The following is a 19,612-nucleotide window of genomic DNA, read 5'->3' as shown; positions in this document are numbered from 1 at the left end:
GTTGTCATTAATGTAGTTAATAGCTCAGAAGATTTGAGGACAAAAATCATTAAACACATTATTATCATAGCAGACACTTTGCAAATAGAAGTACAAGATACAAAAAGAGGCTATATCAAGGGGTCTGCCTCATTTAGCATTTGTGTGTACTGTATGTAGCAAAAAACTGATGCCAGTGGCTTAACCATAGAGCTTCACATAATTCGCCTCACATAAAAAGAAGTGCAGAGACAAGCAGCCCAGTGGTTAGTTCCATGGTGTCATCAGTGTCCCTGGATCCCACTTCCTTTTCATTCCTCATTCTCATTATATAGCTAATTCCTCATCCTTGCTGTGGGGTGTCCCAAGTTGGATGTTACTTTCAACCTAACTACCTGTTTTCCAGGCAAGAACAAGAAGGAAAGAAGAGTAAAGGAGTTGAATCTAGCATTTTTGTCAATTATTTCATCAGCCGAAAATGTCATGTAGCTACTCCAAACTGTAAGCAAGTCTGGGAAAGTATTTTAGCTGAATCTGTGGAACTCACTGAGGAATTTGGTTTCTGTTAAACATGAAAAAAGAATGAATATTTGGTAGTCCACTCACCGTGTCTTTTTTCAGACTCTTACATAGTCTGTGAGGGTCAAAGAAGGAAGAAGCTAATAATAATGTTTTTAAAATAGATACTCTTGTTTCTTTCTAAATCATCTCCATTTATCATACTTCTAACCTCCAAATAACTTTACATTAGCAATGTACTTTTGTCATAAACACAAACTTTTATGGAATTCCTACTACTTCCTTTGAATACCAATGAAATAAATGTGAAAATAATTTCCATTAAATGTTTGAAATTTTCAGCTTTACTATGTTAAGAAATGGTGGCTGACTTCTGTTTTTGTTTGAACTGTTTTGGGCCAGCAAAAATAATTGTTCACATTGGCAGAAGTAGAACATTTGCCAGCATGAAAAAGCACTAGTTAGAATAGCATTTAGCATACCATAACATATATTTTCTTACTTTCATAAATCTAGTTTAAAACCTTAATTTTTTATAGCTGTGGCCTCAATACTTCAGAATTTTAACTTTTTTTTCAACTTTGTAGCATATAAAAGTACATGTGTGAGCTTATAATGCCAAGAAAAGGTTTCTTAACGTTATTGCATTTCTACTTGGAATTCTGGTTTCATTTTGGGCAGACCATGCCGAATGCCTTCTTATCCAGAACACAGAAATACATTATTATAGTCACTAATCTCTCTGCTAATGCCTCAAAATTCTCTTTGACTTTCTTTGACACCCAAAGAGTACTTTTCATTCCTTTCTTTTTCTTTCTTTCTTTTTTTTTTTTTTTTTAGAGTACCAATTCCATGTTACCATCATTCTAATACTCATCTCCTACAAATGGCTGGTGGTATAGGTACTGGGTAATTCTCACTTTTTATTAAATTCAGGTACTGGTATCAAATTCTTATGTCTAATGAACCCAATATGGTTCCTGGAAAATGTATTCGCCCCAAATGCAATGAAGCAAAACACCATCTACGAAGACCATAATTCAAGTTACTCATAAAAGTACATGTTTCCCAATATCCCACCATAGGAAAATGGTTTAACATACATAATACAATGAACTAGTATATTGTGGTGTAAAATGATAATGATAAAGACTGTGACATGGGAAAATGTTTATGATTTAATATTAAGCAGATTGCAACTCAAGGAAAATGAATGCGTTAGACAAAAACTAGAAGGTAATATGTAATAATGAAAAGAATTGTGGTAGAAGGTCTATAGTATATATTTTTTTCAGTTCCTTAATTTGTTTCCATACAGTCTGATTATTCTTCAATGTGCATGTATTATTTTCATAATTAAAAAATGGGGGATAAAAATAATTTTTTAATGAAGAGATATTATGAGAGTGTGTGGTGCTCTCTACATCTGAACATCCCCTAAGTGCTCAGTGCTAACCTGGATGACTTAGTAGTACAGCTGTATGCTTAGAAAAAAAAAAAAAATCCCTTCTTTGTTCTTCTTCACTGCTATTTACCTCTGTCAGATAATCTCATAGCTCCATGGACATTTGACCACCCACAACACAAGAATAACTTCCTTTCTGCCTTTGGCTGGTAGCACACATGAATTGCTAATCCTTTCTTAAACCTCTAGGTGAGCTTCAAATTCTCATGGGACTCATATTTCCTCTAAAGGGCTTACTCCATAAAGAGCCATTCCCTCCATAGAGCTCTTTTCTGATTGTCCCTCACAAACAGTTAAGTGTGAAAAATGATGACCACTCTCCCTCTTTGTTACCTCTGTCTATCCTTTGGCCTGACTTTTAAGGTAAGGGTACCACCAGGTTTTTTTTTTTTTTTTTTTTTCCAACCTTTTGTAGCAAGACTGAGAGGGAAGGGGTGAGTTTTACTGGACACTAGTGGAAGGTTCCTATAACACCCACATAAAGAGGTAATGTGGGAAAGCCAAAGCAAGCAGAGTGATTTAAAACCAACTGGAATACAGCCAGGAAAGAAGTTAACACCCTAGGCTTTCCATGAACTTTTCTACTGTGAGTCCTAAGCCAGAGGATCCTTCATGATCAGAAATTATTGGAAACCCAGTTTCAAACTCACTGGAAAAATGATACAAGAAATGCATAACAGGGAAGGTTTTACTTAGATTACTTGATTAATTAATGACCACATTTCAACAACTCAAGGTTACTTTGTGGATGTAAATGTATGAGTAATACCCAAAACCACAAACTCAGGAGCAATAAAAGGCCTTAAGTTGAAAGTTCTACTGTCAGAATTATCCTGATTTTCCTCCGAGCAACTAGAGAGATGAAAATAAAGAAACCAACAGGAAAATTCATAAATCTGTGACTCTGGAAGGAGAAGGTCACATTCTATTGAGAAGGCGCTTTCCCTGGGTCCAGTAGGAACTGCTTTCTGCAATGCCCTGGGAAGTGAGTCCAGAGTAGAAAGGTTCTTTTCAACTTGTGTCTGGACTTGTCTACCTCTCCTGCTGGCTCACCCACACATTACCACAGTCTTTACCCCTGGTGAGCTCCATATGCCAAACCATCTCTGGAATAGAACTACACTTCCAATGAACCTACCCAGCCTCCAAACAGCTCTCTAACCAGTGACGAATACCCAAAAGCCCAGTTAAACCCCCAATTTTTATTGACTCGGGACTGAAAGAAAACAGAACACACAAAATTATCAAGGTTCTTGTTAGTTCTTTCCTTTTATTTTTTTAGTGTTTGTTTGTTTATTTATTTTGAGAGAGAGAAAGAGAGAGAGACAGAGCATGAGCAGGAGAGGGACAGAAAAAGAGAGGGAGACACAGAATCCGAAGCAGGCTCCAGGCTCCAAGCTGTTGGCACAGAGCCCGACACATACTCACGGACTGCAAGATCATGACCTGAGCCGAAGTGGACGCTTAGTTGACTGAGCCACCCAGGTGTCCCAAAGTTGTTGGTTAGTCCTCTGGCTATGAGTTAGCCTTTCTCCTTGTTATGGGTTGAATTGTGTTCCCACCCCACCCTCCCCCCCTCTACAAATTCATATGTTGAAGTTTTCACTCCCAGTACCTTAGAATGTGACCTATTCAGGAATGGGTTGTTGCAGGTGTAATTGGGTAAAATGAGGTCATGCTGGAACAGAATGTGCCCTTTATCTAGTATGACCAGTGTCTTTATAGAAAGTGGAAATTTGGACACAAACACTCACAGAAGGAAGACAAGGTAAAGACACACAGGGAGAAGAGAGCCATCTGATTATAGAGACTGGAGTGATTCACCTGCAAGCCAAGGAGTGCCTGGAATCACTGATACAGAGCAGAAGCTAGAAGAGGTAAGGAAACATTCTCCACTACAGATTTAAGAGAGAATATGGCCCCGCTGACACCTTGGTTTCAGACTTCCAGCCTCTAGAACTATGAGACAATAAATTTCTGTCGTTTAAGCCACCCAGTTTGTGGTACTTTGTTATAGCAGCTCAGGGAAATTACTACCATGATCTACCGCCAAAATTTGTTTAATGATCTCTCTGCTGATTTGTTAAAGAACTGGATACTACCTCCCTCTGAGAAACATTTGTTACTCACTTTAGCGTCATTCGTTCACTTTCTCATGTTCTGGGAGGAATTCCACTGGAGGATTTACCAAAACTTCTCAATTAACTTTACTTTTTATTCTCATTTAGAGCCTCCTATTTATAGAGCTAAAGTTAGATAAAACTAGGGTAAAATAACCCTAAATATTGGAAATTAAGTGGTTTCTTTCCCCCTCTTTACTGTTATGCATATTGAACCATCTAAACTTTCTCACAATAATGCAGAGTCTTATCTCTTTTAAATAAATGAGAGAGACTCCGTTTAGTATCTTGCCCAAGTGAAAAACAAAACTAGGATGTGAAGCAGTTCAATAATCAGTCATGTTCTTTCCCCGAAACTGAATGTACTGGCTTCTTTGTTTACTATGTCTTCATTTTAGAGGTCCTCAAGGTGATAAATGAGCATAGAGGGAAACTGTAGCCTAGAATATACTAAGATGGTTATATATACTAAGTGGCTAGAAGCAGACCAGAAGTTCTACTTTGAACTGTTCTATATCTTTGATTAATTAAAAATGAGAAACTACTATCTTAAAACAAGTTCTCCCTGCTGGTAGACATTATTACTCAAAACACGGTAGGAAGAAATAACTAGATTTGGTGACCAAAAAAGCGGGGGGGGGGGGAGGAATTGCTTTAAATCCGTGTTAAATCAAGGTACATGAATTTTATGAATGGAAAATAATAGCCAAGAATTGAAAAGCAAAGGGTAGCATCTGTCAGATTTAAAAAAAAAAAAAAAAAAGTGAGGACATGAGGAATGCCACTGGAGTCCTGAAATCACCTGAGGCAGGCCGACTCAAGTTTCTCGGCTTGTCAACACCATTAAGAGTCATAGAGGCTGATTTTATCCCACAAGGGCCTCTGTTTAATAGTCGTGGGTGAACCCATTACACATGATTACCATAGCCTTATGATTCTTGTTTCCTTGTGAAAGTGTGTTTCCTGCTCTGAATCATCCTGTAATTTGCTCCATGGGGTTTCCATCTGTTTAGACCAAATATGAAAAAGAACTGCCTGAATCACATTCTTAATTTGGTGCAATGACAATACATATGGCAATGTAGTAAGGTCATGTCACCAACTTTACACACATATGTGCACGGGGGGAAATGCAGTGTCTTCTTATTTTAAAACTGATCTAATCTCCTATGCCAGTTAAAGACATCTCTTCCTGCTTAACAACTTCTTTCAGGTTAACTCTCTTTGGGGTAAGTTACCAATCTTTTTAGCACACGTCCTCTTCCCCTTTCTCCTTTCCAATATGTTGTCTGTGGGTATGTGAGAAATCATGTGATTTTAACTATCCGAGGAAGGAGTGTTTACATTCCTCACCTGTAGGTCTTTATGCCTTTTTTTAGTATGTGGGCTTATGAAGCAGTTGGATACAGTTTGGTCCCTGGGAATTCTATGATGACATCTACTGAAATGTGGCTGATCACTCCTAGCCCTACGGAGCATCATGCAGACACCCACTGCTGGAGTCAGTAGATACAGCCATTGGTTCTCAGTAAGTCCCCACACATTGCTGCCTCCTTACTGTGGGTCCATATCTCCAGTGCACTCATTGCCCTCACATGACCTGCAGTGTGGAATCAGGCACAAGACCTCAGGTTCACTCCTCTAGGCACCTTCCTCCATCTGTGTTTATTTCCTTCTCTCACCATGTTAGATATGACTCATGACAAAGGCAAGGCTTTGCATAAAAATATGCACAAATAGCCCAGTCACTGTGCTTCCCCCATCCCTATCCAGATGGTTTTATAGCCTGTCCTCAAAACTCAAACCCAAAAGAAAAAAATAACAAACTTGTGGAGATCCCACCAACCTGCTGCCCTACTTTCTCGTCTCTTCAAATATCTCATGCTTTCATCAGGTCTAACATACACATTATTTCATATTTTAACATTTACTTATATGGATCTTCATAGATATGTGCAAGAAATTCTCTGTGATAAACAACCAAGAGCCTGCCAGACCATAGGGTATAACAGCAATGAACATACCACTGCATGCATCCACAGGAGAACATTAGAGTATCTATCATTATATATCCTGACCTCTACTTGGTATGCACATTTCTAATGTCTGCCGTTCTGATAGCTTTAATAGGGCATCTCACTGTTGGCTTTAATTTCTTTGATTACATTTGAGATCTCTTTGGGAATTTGTTAGCCATTCAGACTTCCCGCTTTATACTGCCTTTTCATATCCTTAATGCATTTTTCATTGGGTTTGTGTTTTGTCATTGATGTTGTTGTTTTTTAATAAATATTTTCTTATATTTAGAATTTTTAACCTTCACAATGATGTCTCTAATTTATGCAGAACTGCCTCCTATACAGTGTAAAATAGGGGTCCAAATTTCTTCTTGTATGAGGAATGTTCCAGTGACACTAAAATAATCTGTTCTTACATCTTTTTTTTTTTATTATGTCACTTTACCTGTCAGCTGTATGTTTCCCATATTCAAAGTTCAATTTATGAGTCTTTATTCCATTCCACTCTTTGTTCCATAACCAATAATTTTTTAACAACTTTAAACCACATAATTGTCAAGTGTCTTAATATCTGATGTAGTAAATCCTCTCTTTTCTTTTTTAATGTGGCTTAGCTATTCATAGACTTTTATTTTCCTAGATTTTGTACAGTTTTTCAAGTTCTTCAAAAAAATATAAATGGAATTTTGACTGGAATTGTATTGAGTTTGTAGATTTGTTTGAGGAAAAGTGACATCTGTACTACATTAAGTCAGCCTATCCATTTATTCAAAATGTCTTTTATGTTTTTAATGGAGCTTTGAATATTTCTCCACAAAGATATTGGCTTTCTTTTCTAGATTGATTTGTAGAAATTTATTCATTTGGGGTGATATTGTAAATAACATCTCATTTCAGTTATATTTTCTAGTTGATAATTGCATAGAGAAATACTACTGATTTTTATAAATAGGTCATATATCTAAAACTTTGCTAAACTCTTTTTAGTTCTAATAGCTTTCTCCTATTTCTGCTAGAATTGCTATGCATACAGTCATTTCACCACCAAAATGACACTATGTAACACTAACATGTAGCACTATGTTGGTTGGCATGTCATAGGTTTGGAGGAAAACTGCATATTCTCCCTTTTTCTTAAACCATAAACTCAAAAACATTCACAATTGATAGTGAAACATTTTTAAATTAAAATTAAAAAAGAGCCAGGGTGCCTGTGTGGCTCAGTTGGTCAAGCATCCGACTTTGGTTCAGGTCATGATCTCAGTTTGTGAGTTTGAGCCCCACTTAAGGTGAGCTTGGACTCCGCACTCTCTCTCCCTCTTTCTCTCCCTCTCTCACTGCACCTCATGGGATTCTCTCTCTCTCTCTATTTCTGCCCCTTACTTGCAGCTCTTTCATAAATAAATACTAGGTAGATAGATAGATAGATAGATAGATCAGAGCCAATAGAGCAATATGAAAAAATTCCTATAATTCTTTTTTTCTATTCTCTTGCTTGGCTTAAGTTTGATCTTTTTTTGTTTTCAGATTTTGAGTTATTTGAATTTTATATATTCTATAACTTGAACGGTTACCCTTATAATTTTCACATGCATAATTTGACTTAAAATCTGAAACAATTTAACTCTCTTCTTCCTGAATAAGTAAAAGTTCTGCTGAACTTTTCACTCTACTCACATTCCTGTTTTATACATTATTGTCAGTATTTGACCTCCATATATGTTTTATCTCCAAGCTAATCAGTTCTATTTTTATTATTTACAGAGTTAGTGATTATTTAGATATTGCCATGTATGCCCATTTCTTTTTATCACATTGCCTCTTGTTTCTCATTCTTTCCTTCTGTACATTCAAAAGTTTTATTCCTAAAGTGTGTCCTTAATTTTTTCCATGAGATTCTATAACTAGTAAATTCTTTCAGGATTACTCTTCAATGTTTTCATTTTATCTTTGCCCTTGAATCATAGTTTAGTTGGGTATACTAGATTGGCAACTATGTTTTCTTTAAAGATATTTCCCTTCTTTCTTAGGTCTTCTATTGTTGCCACTAAGAAGCCTGTTGCCAATCTAATTACCTACCCTTGTAGTTAATGTTTTCTCTTCTCTGTTAGCGTTTTAGGTTTTCTTTTTATTTTCTGTATTTCGTACTCTGAAGTTTGATTCTGATGTGTAAAGTAGATTTATTCATTCATTCATTTTGTTTTTCTTGGAGCTTATTTACCACAAAATTCAACTCTGAGCTGATTATTAACCTGCTCTACAGAAGTCCAATTTAGACACAGACCTATCAAAAGCTACTTAATGGATTTACTATAAATCATCCCAGTCTGGAAAATTGTCCATTTAGACTTCATTAGCTTCCTCCGAATGCAAAATCTTATGAATTGAGTTGACATGCCTTTGGCTTTTGTCAAGGTTCAACATTAGCCATATACATAATGTTGCTGTATAGTCTATAAATCATACCTGAAAACATTAGTTACAAAACTAGGATGTGAACAGTTCCAAATTTCTCTACCTCCACCCCCAACTATTAATCATTTTCTCCTTTCATTCTGGCTCTGGGAAACAGAAGTATCTTTTTCCCTTTTCAAGATTCACCCATCTTTCCTTCCACTGTCTCTGACATTTGGCTCAGTAATTACACCTTTACTCCAAGGCCATTTAAGTCTTTTCAACTCCACCCACTCCTACTTACAGGTAAAGAATATTCAGGGTCTACACTTTTTTTAATTTTTAATTTTATTTATTTATTTTTAAATTTACATCCAAATTAGTTAGCATATAGTGCAACAATGATTTCAGGAGTAGATTCCTTAGTGCCCCTTACCCATTTAGTTCATCCCCCTCCCACAACTCCTCCAGTAACCCTCTGTTTGTTCTCCATATTTATGGGTCTCTTATGTTTTGTCCCCCTCCCTGTTTTTATATTATTTTATTTCCCTTCCCTTATGTTCATCTGTTTTGTCTCTTAAAGTCCTCATATGAGTGAAGTCGTATGATATTTGTCTTTCTCTAATTTCACTTAGCATAATACCCTCCAGTTCCATCCACCTAGTTGCAAATGACAAGATTTCATTCTTTTTGATTGTTGAGTAATACTCCATTGTATATATATATATACCACATCTTCTTTATCCAGTCATCCATTGAAGGACATTTGGGCTCTTTCCATACTCTGGCTATTGTTGACAGTGCTGCTATAAACATGGGGGTGCATGTGTCCCTTTGAAACAGCATACCTGTATCTCTTAGATAAATACCTAGTAGTGCAATTGCTGGGTTGTAGGGTAGTTCTATTTTTAGCTTTTTGAGGAACCTCCATACTGTTCTCCAGATTGGCTGCACCAGCTTGCATTCCCACCAACAATGCAAAAGAAATCCTCTTTCTCTGCATCCTCGCCAACATCTGTTGTTGCCTGAGTTGTTAATGTTAGCCATTCTGACGGGTATAAGGTGGTATCTTATTGTGGTTTTGATTTGTATTTCCCTGATAATAAGTGAAGTTGAGCATTTTTTCATGTGTCGGTTGGCCATCTGGATGTCTTCTTTGGAGAAGTGTCTATTCATGTCTTTTGCCCATTTCTTCACTGGATTATTCATTTTTTGGGTGTTGAGTTTAATCAGTTCTTTATAGATTTTGGATACTAACCCTTTATCCAATATGTCATTTGCAAATATCTTCTTCCATTCTGTCAGTTGCCTTTTAGTTTTGCTGATTGTTTCCTTCCCTGTGCAGAAGCTTATTATTTTGATGAGGTCCCAGTAGTTCATTTTTGCTTTTGTTTCCCTTGCCTCCAGAGACGTGTTTAGTGAGAAATTGCTGCGGGCAAAATCAAAGAGGTTTTTGCCTGCTTTCTCCTCGAGGATTTTGATGGCTTCCTGTCTTACACTGAGGTCTTTCATCCACTTTGAGGTTTTTTTTGTGTATGGTGTAAGAAAGTGGTCCAGGTTCATTCTTCTGCATGTCGCTGTCCAGTTTTCCCAGCTACAAGGTCTACACTTTCTATAAAATAATTTTTTTTTCCTTATCCTTTCCTGTCCCTTAGGCTAATTACCTCTCTTTGCCATCCTCACAGCTGGACTTCCAGAAGAAAGGGAGAGCTTTTCTCTCCTATACCACTCCTGCCACCACCCCCCCCCCCCCCCCCCCCCCCCCACACACACACACACATCAATTCCATTCCAGCTCTGCTGAAATCTAGCTTCTTCTCCCAGTCGTTTCTCATGGAAACCACTGAAGGCAAGATTACTAACGACTTACTGACCTCCAAAACCAGAGGAATCTTTTAAGGACAAATCCTATTTGGATGCTCTAAGGCTTTGGATATTTTTGCCTAATTTGTCATTACTAACTTTATCACTCTATCAGAATTCTTCTCTGGGCTTTTCAGATTGCTCTTCTTTGGATCACTTTTCATACTGTACTACTATTTCTCTGCTTCCCTTTAAGTGAGGAAGATCTATGGGGTATTCCTGGTCCTCTTCTCATACCACTTCCATGGCTTCAGCCTGTAAGTTGAAGACTCTGATATCTATCTGTCTCTAAACTTGCCTCTCCTGAGTACCAGATCTAATAACGGCTTGCTTGACATTTTCACCTGGATGTCCAACAGTATCTCAGACACATTGTATCCAAATGGAAGTCCTTTTTTTCCCTTTCAAACTTTCTTATATTCCCTATTTTGATAAGTGCCATTGTCATTCACTACCCAAACTTAAAACAGAGTGATATTTTAGTCCTGTGTTGCCCAATAGAAATTTCTACTAAACAAACAAAAAAAAGAACTTTCCGTAATTATGGTAATGTTCTGTGTCTGTGCTGTCCAATATTGTGTCCAAGACACTCATGATCATAGAGTACGTGGAATGTGGCTAGTGGCTGAGAAGATGAATTTTCACTGCATTTAATGTAATTTAAATTTAAAAAGCCTTATGTGGCTATCCTATGGGAAAGCACAGCTCCAGTCCTTCCTCTCACCTAAATAATTTTTGCTATCAGTTCTATCTCCGATAAGATAATTTCTATCTCCTAAATTTTTCTTGAAAAGATATTTCTCAAAGCAATTCTTCTTTCCTATCTCCACTGTTACCATTTGAAAACTCCAATATGTTTATGTCCTTTCCCTGTCTTAAATGTCTTCATTAACCTCACATTTCATATTTTACATAAGATAATATCTTAACTTCTAGTCCTGTAATAGTCTACAAAGCTTTCCATGATTTAGTCTACCATTCCCCCAGCCACTCTCACCACTGCCACACTCCTAGTATCCTCTATAACAAGCAAACTGAACTCTTTGCTCTTTTCCTATGTTCCCTGTAATATCTCCAAGCTCTTGCTCACTATGTACTTCTTCCCTGTATATACTTTCTCTCTCTCTCTGTTTCATGAATTTCTACTCAAACCAAGGGGACAATGTCACCTCCTCAGACTGTTCCTGACCATCCATGGAAATATAGCTACCACCTTCTTTACATGCTCATATTATGTAACAGCTGCTCTATCATAGAAATCAGTATTTTTCCTAAATTTGCTTGTGTATCTCTTTCATTCTCCTCCAGAGCAAGGACAGTGTCCCTATGGAACATTTTTACTCCCATATGTGAATGAATGAATGAATGAATGATCATAAAATTCCAATTTCTTCTACAATCAAAGGCCAGAAATGTACCACCTGAAAAATCTGAGTGCTTCCTTTTTTAAATAGCTAAAATTATAAACCTATGTATTTTCTTCTGTCTGTATAAGCCATATATATATATATATATATATATATATATATATATATATATATAAACAGAGCTTTCTTTACTTTTCATACCTGAATTTAGGCAAATCACATCACACCTCTGGACATAGCACTTGTTATCTCACTAATCCCCAACTCTCTCTGAAAAATGGAGATGATTGTATGGAAACTGTGGAAAAAAAGAAAAGAAAGGTGAGGGGAAAAAACATGCAGTAAACCCTCACCAGGAGGTATACTTTCTCAGGCTTCCCTAAGAGCTCACAGGAATACATTAGATGCCCATGATTTGAAGTTGAAATGTCACCAGATCTAAGAAGCATCTCACTTTTTAATTTCTTCTGTGAGGAAGAGCAAGTTGTAGATCAATACCATGATCAGAGCTTGGTACAAGGCATGGCCAAAAACTAATTCCCCAAGCCATGCCTGATGGCACTTTTAGGTAGATGGTTCTGATTTTGAGTTTGGTCTAGAGACCATAATTATAAATTAATTCTCTGTAATAATAGTCTATAACTGATAGGGTTGTCCTGAGAATTCAAGAAGATCTTAATGTGATCATCTTTTTGAAGTGCCTCACCCATAAAAAAAGCTCAATATGTGATAGGTCTGATTAATATTTATAGGATTCAATAATTTTACATGTTTTCAAACTGCAATAATTGTGAGTGCCAAATCATAAATTTCTTGTACTCAAGTGCTGAGAAGTCAGACTGGAACGTTATTAATGGCTGATATATGCATATGTACAGCATTTACCAAGGTTGTACATTTTTTGTTTATTTGATTGATGTCTGTCTCCTCCACTAGACTGTGATCTCCATAAAGGCAGAGGCCTTGTCATTTTTGGATCCCCAGCACTTAAAGGGCCTGACACATGTGAAGCACTCAATAAATAACACTCGGGGTGCCTGGGTGGCGCAGTCGGTTAAGCGTCCGACTTCAGCCAGGTCACGATCTCGCGGTCCGTGAGTTCGAGCCCCGCGTCAGGCTCTGGGCTGATGGCTCAGAGCCTGGAGCCTGTTTCCGATTCTGTGTCTCCCTCTTTCTCCGCCCCTCCCCCGTTCATGCTCTGTCTCTCTCTGTCCCAAAAATTAAAAAAAAAATAATAATAATAATAAATAAATAAATAACACTGAAATAATTAGCTTACTTATTTGAAAAACATTTCAGGTACTCTGGTAGAAACTAGGAATACAAAGATGTCTCAAAGAAAGTCTTCTGCCATCAATGAACTCTAGGTCAGTTGACAGGTCCCTAAATCAAACCAATGATTACAATAGAGGGAAGTAAGTCTTAGTAGAACAGATGGAGTGCTGTGGGAAACTATAAGATAAATATTTAGTCAGGAGAGTGGGAGAATTAAGAAAGGCTTTCCACAGGTGAGAGTTGAGATCATCTAAAACTAGGCAGGAAAAAGAGAAAGCAGTTCAGAGAGAGCAAGAAACACAGAAATGAGAATGTTAGAGGAAAGGCAAGTTTTTATTTCATTGGAGAATTATCTGCAAAATAAAGAGTAGCAAGAAACACTATGGAGAAGTAGGGAGAAATCAGAACATGTTTTGTGAACCATGTTAAGGATTTTGAATTTAATTGTGAAGGCAATCTGGAGACACGGAAGGATTAACAGAGAAAGATGATAACCTGAAAAATGAACTAAGTGAACTAAATTTAATACTCAGATATAGTAACTGTATGTACTAGTTAGACTAAACTACTATAAAATGACAGGTCCAAAATACAATGACAGCAGAGGTTCATTAGACACTCAGAGAGCAGCCTAGGGCAGGTATTTCTGGTTGCCTTTGGAGAAGAGAAAGGGTCTATCTGCTGCTCACAGTTGTTCTAGGCTAACAGATCTGTGTCATATGCAATATATGGCTTCCGAAATCACTCAGGTATTCGGGTCACCATTCCACCCTTTGTGAATGGGTTATGGCATAAAGAAACACCATGGAAGGCTTTATGAGTCAGATCAGGAAGTGGCACAGATCACTTCCATTCACTAGGACCCACTGGCTAGAACCAAATCATATGACCACATCTGACTACAAAGAAAACTGGGAATTGTAGTCTGGGTGTTTGCTAAGGCAGTTTCTACCACACTATTTTAGTTTAGGATTTGAGGCATATTTGTGTTCTCTTTCCCCTAGATGATTTTGTATTTTATTTTCTATTTTAATTATCTGTATTTCATTATGTCTCAAATATATTTTAAATGAATGCAGGGTGCAAATTATAAATAAAACAATAATCATGAATTTAGTTTATGTCAACAAAAGTGTATAGTATTTTATAGTTCATAGTGGGCTTTCACACTATTTTTTTTTTTTAAAGCAACTCTTTGATGCAAGCAGGAAACTGTTGTTGCCACCATTTTTAAGATATGTAACTCAGGTAAATGACTTATCTGAAGTTGTCCAATTATACTCATTCTAACAGATATTTAATGTGGGAAACATTTAATTCCTTGAAATCCATCTAAAATGTAAAAGTATTTTTTTTTCCAAATCATTTTAAGAACTTTTTCCTTGATTCAAAAATAAAGGACATCCAGAGTTCATGTGGAGGTCCATTTTGAAACACTTTGATTCATATAACTCAGCAAAGTTCACCTCAACCACAAACACCGAGTGCACACAGAAACATAACCACTGGGAATGATACTCTAAACAGACTCCATCTGAGCTAGTATCTTCACGCTCTAGGAAGAAACATTTGCAAAAGAGGCAGTGAGAGAAGGCACTAGAAGCATAGATTCTCACACTCAATTTGTTCAAGGGGCTCAGATGGTGTGTTAGTCTCCTAGGGCTGCTGTAACAAAGTATCTCAAAACGAATGGCTTAAACACCAAAAATGTATTGTCTCACAGTTCTGGAGACTAGAAGTTTGAGACAAAGGTGTCAGTGGAGTCATGTTTCCTCTGAAGGTGTTGGGAATCTGCTCCTGGCCTCTTTCCTCCCTTCCGGTAGTTTTCTGGCTTGTGGCAGTGTAAGTCCAATCTTCACAGAATTGTGAGATAATAAATATCTCATTTGCTTAACTTTGGCTTGGATTTAGTCAATGAGACAAAGACCTACATATTAGGAAATTAATAGCCTGCAAGGGAATGAAGAGAGCTTTCGTATGCCCAAAGAGTTGGAAAATATAGCAGTTTAAAGAAGCCAACAAAAAATTCCAAATGCTCAGGCCATGTAAGGTTTGCCCTTCAGAACATTTTTACCAGCATTTGGCATGCTGCCCCTGACCAACCTTTCTCTGGAAAACGAACAATGTGTCAGCCCCCCACATCTATGTAAGTTTCCCACTTGTCTCCACTGAGCGACATTCTTCCCATGAGGTCATGTTCAGCTCCTATCCTTATTCCAAATGACTTTTCAATCCTTTTGGCACCTAGCTTTTGTGTATTTCAATTGTGGACCCATAAAAACCAAACTAAACACAAGATACGGTACAGAGACCTCATCTGTTCTACAGAAAAACACCTTTGTGGTTCTTCCCCAGTCCAACCCAACCCCCCCCCCCCCCAGCCCTTCTCTAACCCTCAAAAGAAAAAAGGAGGAGAGGGGGTAAAATGTTTTGACTATTGACCATTGCACTGGGAAGGTACCGCTTCCTTGAAAACTCATGCCCTGGTACCTGGCACACTGAACCTTCTGCTGCTTCGCTTTTCTGACTGCGTGGACACACTTGCCAAGCCAACATCTGTGGATTGCATGACTTTACAATTAGAGGAGATGGAGAGTATGTGTTAAAAAAGAAGAAAAATCTTCTTCAGAGAAGAACATCATCTCTAGAGAGATTATCTGATAGGACTTGCCCCTCAAACTTCCACACAACTTTCTCTTCCCCACCACTCCAGGGCTCTTGTCCCCAAAATTAGCCTAAGGGATGGAATCACATCTAGTCCAGATCAAGGCAAGTTTGGCAGATTTAGGGGTTGAATGGTGACAAGTTAGTAACAATCTGCTTTTCTCTGCAAATTGCTGAGGCAATGGCGTTCCTTGGCTAATTCAAAAATCAGGTGATGCCCAAATAAACTACAGCACATTCTTGTCTAGGGTTCTTATCCAAGAGCCAAAGCAAGGTGCTGCCAGAGGCTACAGGTCAAGTCTCCTGCTGAAACTCAATCCCACCATGAGATTGGCATTCCAGGGCTGTTCCTTTTAAAGTGATGAGAGTTGGGACAAAAATTTAGAGGATTATCAGGTAAAAGGCAGAGGAGGAAGACAAGAAGAGAGGGTAGCTGTCTATTAGACATGCTGCTTCTATGAATGTGGTCATCATGAAGACCAAGTTGGGCAGTGGTTTTATAGGGTTGCCAAACCCAGATGTGATGTGAACAGTGTGTGTTCCATATTAACCTACAAAGAGGATCTTCTCTGTGATCTTTATTTCAATCCCCCTATTCCCTCCCATTATGTTAAATGGTATCATTAGCTTCCAACACCAGTCTGTCACAAGTCCTGTCAATGAAAGCTACTACATAACTCTTTCTCAGACACATCTGTTTTTCTTCATAACCATTGCCATCCGAGTAGCTCTAGCCATCAGCCTCTTCTTTCACTTGAATTAATGACAATGGTCCCTTCTCTCCCCATCCCCTCCCTCCCCCCACACTCTTGTTTCTTTCTAATCTATTCTATTATCAGGATGGCCTTTCTCAAATGCAAACATAAACATATCATTCCACTGCTTAAAACCCCAGCAAGGTTCCCTGATATTTTTATAATAAACTAGAAACTCACCATGGCATTTAAGACCCTACCTCTATGGCTTCTGCCTAACTCTCTAGCTTCTTCTCTTCTTCCCAAATGCCAAATGATTCAACCATGCCAAAATCCTTGTAGTTCCTCTAATGAGTCTTCATTCTTCCCTGACCCACTACTCAACTCCCAACCCCACTCTTTAAGCTCTCTTCGTGTTGTTCGAGATCGTCCTCTCCTCCTCCTCCTCTTCCCTCTCCTCCTCTTCTGTCTTCTCATGATTTGCTAACTTCTATTTACCCTGCTGGGCCTCAATTCCAATTTCACTTCATCTGGAAAGCCTTATCTGCCCCTTGCTTTGTAAATCTGGGTTAAGTGTCCCTCCCACACGCTTTCTCAGAACCCTTACTTTCTCTCTGCATAGAGGACAAGGCTAAGGAGTTTGAATCATCTCACTACCTTTGAGCCTTGATGGAGCCCCTACTCCTGGTGAGGGGCTTGAACCATATGGAAGATACAAGGATTCCTTCCCTGCCTCTGGCCTAAAGCCTGCAGATGGGTAGACTGAGGCTTCTCTTACCCTTTTTCTTAGGTTTTTACAGAGATTGTCAGCAACCTACCAAAGGTAACCAGAATATGCCACCTTAAAATATGCTGCTTTAATTAAAGGCAATTTGAATAAAAGGCAATTAAGCAGTAAACCTAGGGAAAAAACTCCCTGTTTTCTACCTAAAGGCAGAAAATAAATTATTTTACTAAAGACAAACTCTCATTAGCTCATAGATAGCACCAGAGGAATCTGCAAACAAATCTTATTAAATTAACCCTACTTAAGGAAGATAAGACCTACTAGCCCCAGTACCACTACCCTAAGCCCAAACTCCTTTGCCTTGTCAATCCTTCACCAATTAAAAAAAAATTTTTTTAATGTTTATTCATTTTTGAGATAGAATGTGAGAGGGGGAGGGCAGAGAGAGAGGGAGACACAGAATCCGAAGCAGGCTCCAGGCTCTGAGCTGTCATCACAAAGCCCAGCAGTGCAAGGCTCAAACGCATGAGCCGTGAGATCATGACCTGAGCCGAAGTTGACGCTCAACTGACTGAGCCACCCAGGTGCCCCAATCCTTCACCAATTTATTGCTTCTTTGTCTCAAAGGTATAAAAGCCTCCTGCTTTCATGGTTTCTTCCAGGCCTCAGCCTCTTGTGAAGGCTTCCATATACATGTAAAAAGTTAATAAATGTGTATGCATTTTTCCTATTAATCTGTCTGTATCAGTTTACTTTTCAGACTCAGCCAGTTATCCTAAGAAGATAGGGAAAAACTTTTTCCTCCCCTATACCCCTTTACCTCACCAGCTGCCAAAATAAAATTGCTTCCATTAGTAGAAATATCTAACAACTAATTCAATACTCTAATCATTTGGCTCTTTATATGCAAACAAAATTATATTAAATAACACTTCTCTCCTTAGATGGGCCCAGGGCTCCAGGTCAGGAGTACATCCATCCACACACACTACTACTAGCCATTACCATGAGGTGAACCAGGCCACAGCCTCTCTGGTCTGTGGGCCTGAGGCAAGATCCAAAAACACCCTCTGAACCTAACTGGAAAATACAGAATGTGAAGTCACATACTTCATTCACAGAAGGGAAGTGGGCATAAAATACAAAATATAAGCTTGCTCATATTTTCAAACATGTAAGGGAGCCACTGTGTGCAGGAAGAATGTATTCTTCTGGGGGAAGTTTATTAAAATGTAAATGTTCAGAGATCCATCTAGAAAAAAATAGAATCTAATAAGTTATAAAATATGCAAACATTGCTTCACTGTAAGATTGGTTACTAAAATCTGCACTCTAAAAAGTTGCATCAGGGATGATATTTGGACTGACTGAGTCACAAAGTCAACCAATCAGAATACAGAAATCCCCTGGCCACTTAGAATCCACAAATAGAGTACTGTTTGCTTATATAACTAAGCTGTTGCAGTATCTGATTATGCATTTTGTAGGCAACATACCAGATAAAAATTTGAATATACTCATGACTAGAGCCTACTAATAATGGTATTATAAATATTACAAAAATGCCCAAAAGCAAATAAGTATAAGAACAGAGGAAAATAGGGAAAGATCATGTTTCTACTATGGTCAAAAACTTGCAATGAGTCCTCATCCCCTTCAGCACAAAAGCCCAGGTCTTTACAATAGCCTACACCCACCCCACCCTCCATCTGGCCCACAGTACCACTCTGAACTCCTCTCCCCTGGCTCTCTCTGCTCTGGGCACTCAACTCCTCACTGTTCCTCGAGTATGCCAAGCATACTCCTGCCTCAGGGCCTTTGCAATGAGTGCTCTTGCTGTCTGGAAGTCTCTCCCTCGAGGTTTCCTCTGGGATACTTCCTCATCTCCTTCAAGTCTTAGTTCTAAAGTCACCTTTTCAATGAAGGAGGCTTATGCCCAAATAAGTGAACGATATCATCTACCTAATACACTTATTGTTTATTGTCTATCTCCTTCTGCTAGAACTCAGGTAAAGGGCAAGGACTTTTACCAGTTGGCTCATAGATGGTTCCAAAGCACCTAGTACAGGAACTGCTACACAGGAGATGCTGAATGATTATTTGTTGAGTGATTGAAAAAGAAACAATAATTTAACGATACAAGACAAAGTGAGTATTTCTGGGAAAAATTCAAGAAACACTGCTGGGATTTAATAACTTTTGAAAGTGACAGAGAATTTAAATATATCTGATTAATATTTCAATACAAGGAAGTGCTTTTCCAAACTGACATTTTAGAAAACTTCAGGAAGAGAGTCTGTATCTAGAAGGATCATCTACATCAGCTACTGAACACATTAAATATAACCTGATTTAAAAATTAATTGTACTATAGATTATTTTAGTATGTCAATATGTATTAAAATTATAATTAGAATCTTAGCTTTAAAACAAATAATGACAATTCTTCTATAATGCTGAGTTTAACTTGTATGGTTTTTACTCAGGGACTCCCCGGCTGCAGAGTTAATGAAAAAAATCTGGCTA

General features: G+C 38.0%; 1 long non-coding RNA gene across 1 annotated transcript in view; it reads right to left on the bottom strand.

Moving 5' to 3' along the window:
- Nucleotides 1-19,612, bottom strand: part of LOC121034580 (uncharacterized) — a 37,818-nt gene that overhangs the window by 8,101 nt on the left and 10,105 nt on the right. The window lies entirely within an intron of this gene.

Source organism: Herpailurus yagouaroundi, unplaced genomic scaffold, assembly GCF_014898765.1.
Source record: "Herpailurus yagouaroundi ecotype Mexico unplaced genomic scaffold, PumYag 28, whole genome shotgun sequence".
In the NCBI taxonomy this organism is placed as follows: domain Eukaryota; kingdom Metazoa; phylum Chordata; class Mammalia; order Carnivora; family Felidae; genus Herpailurus; species Herpailurus yagouaroundi.
The sequence above is the reverse complement of the archived record's forward strand: the minus strand, read 5'-3'. Positions and strand labels throughout refer to the sequence as shown.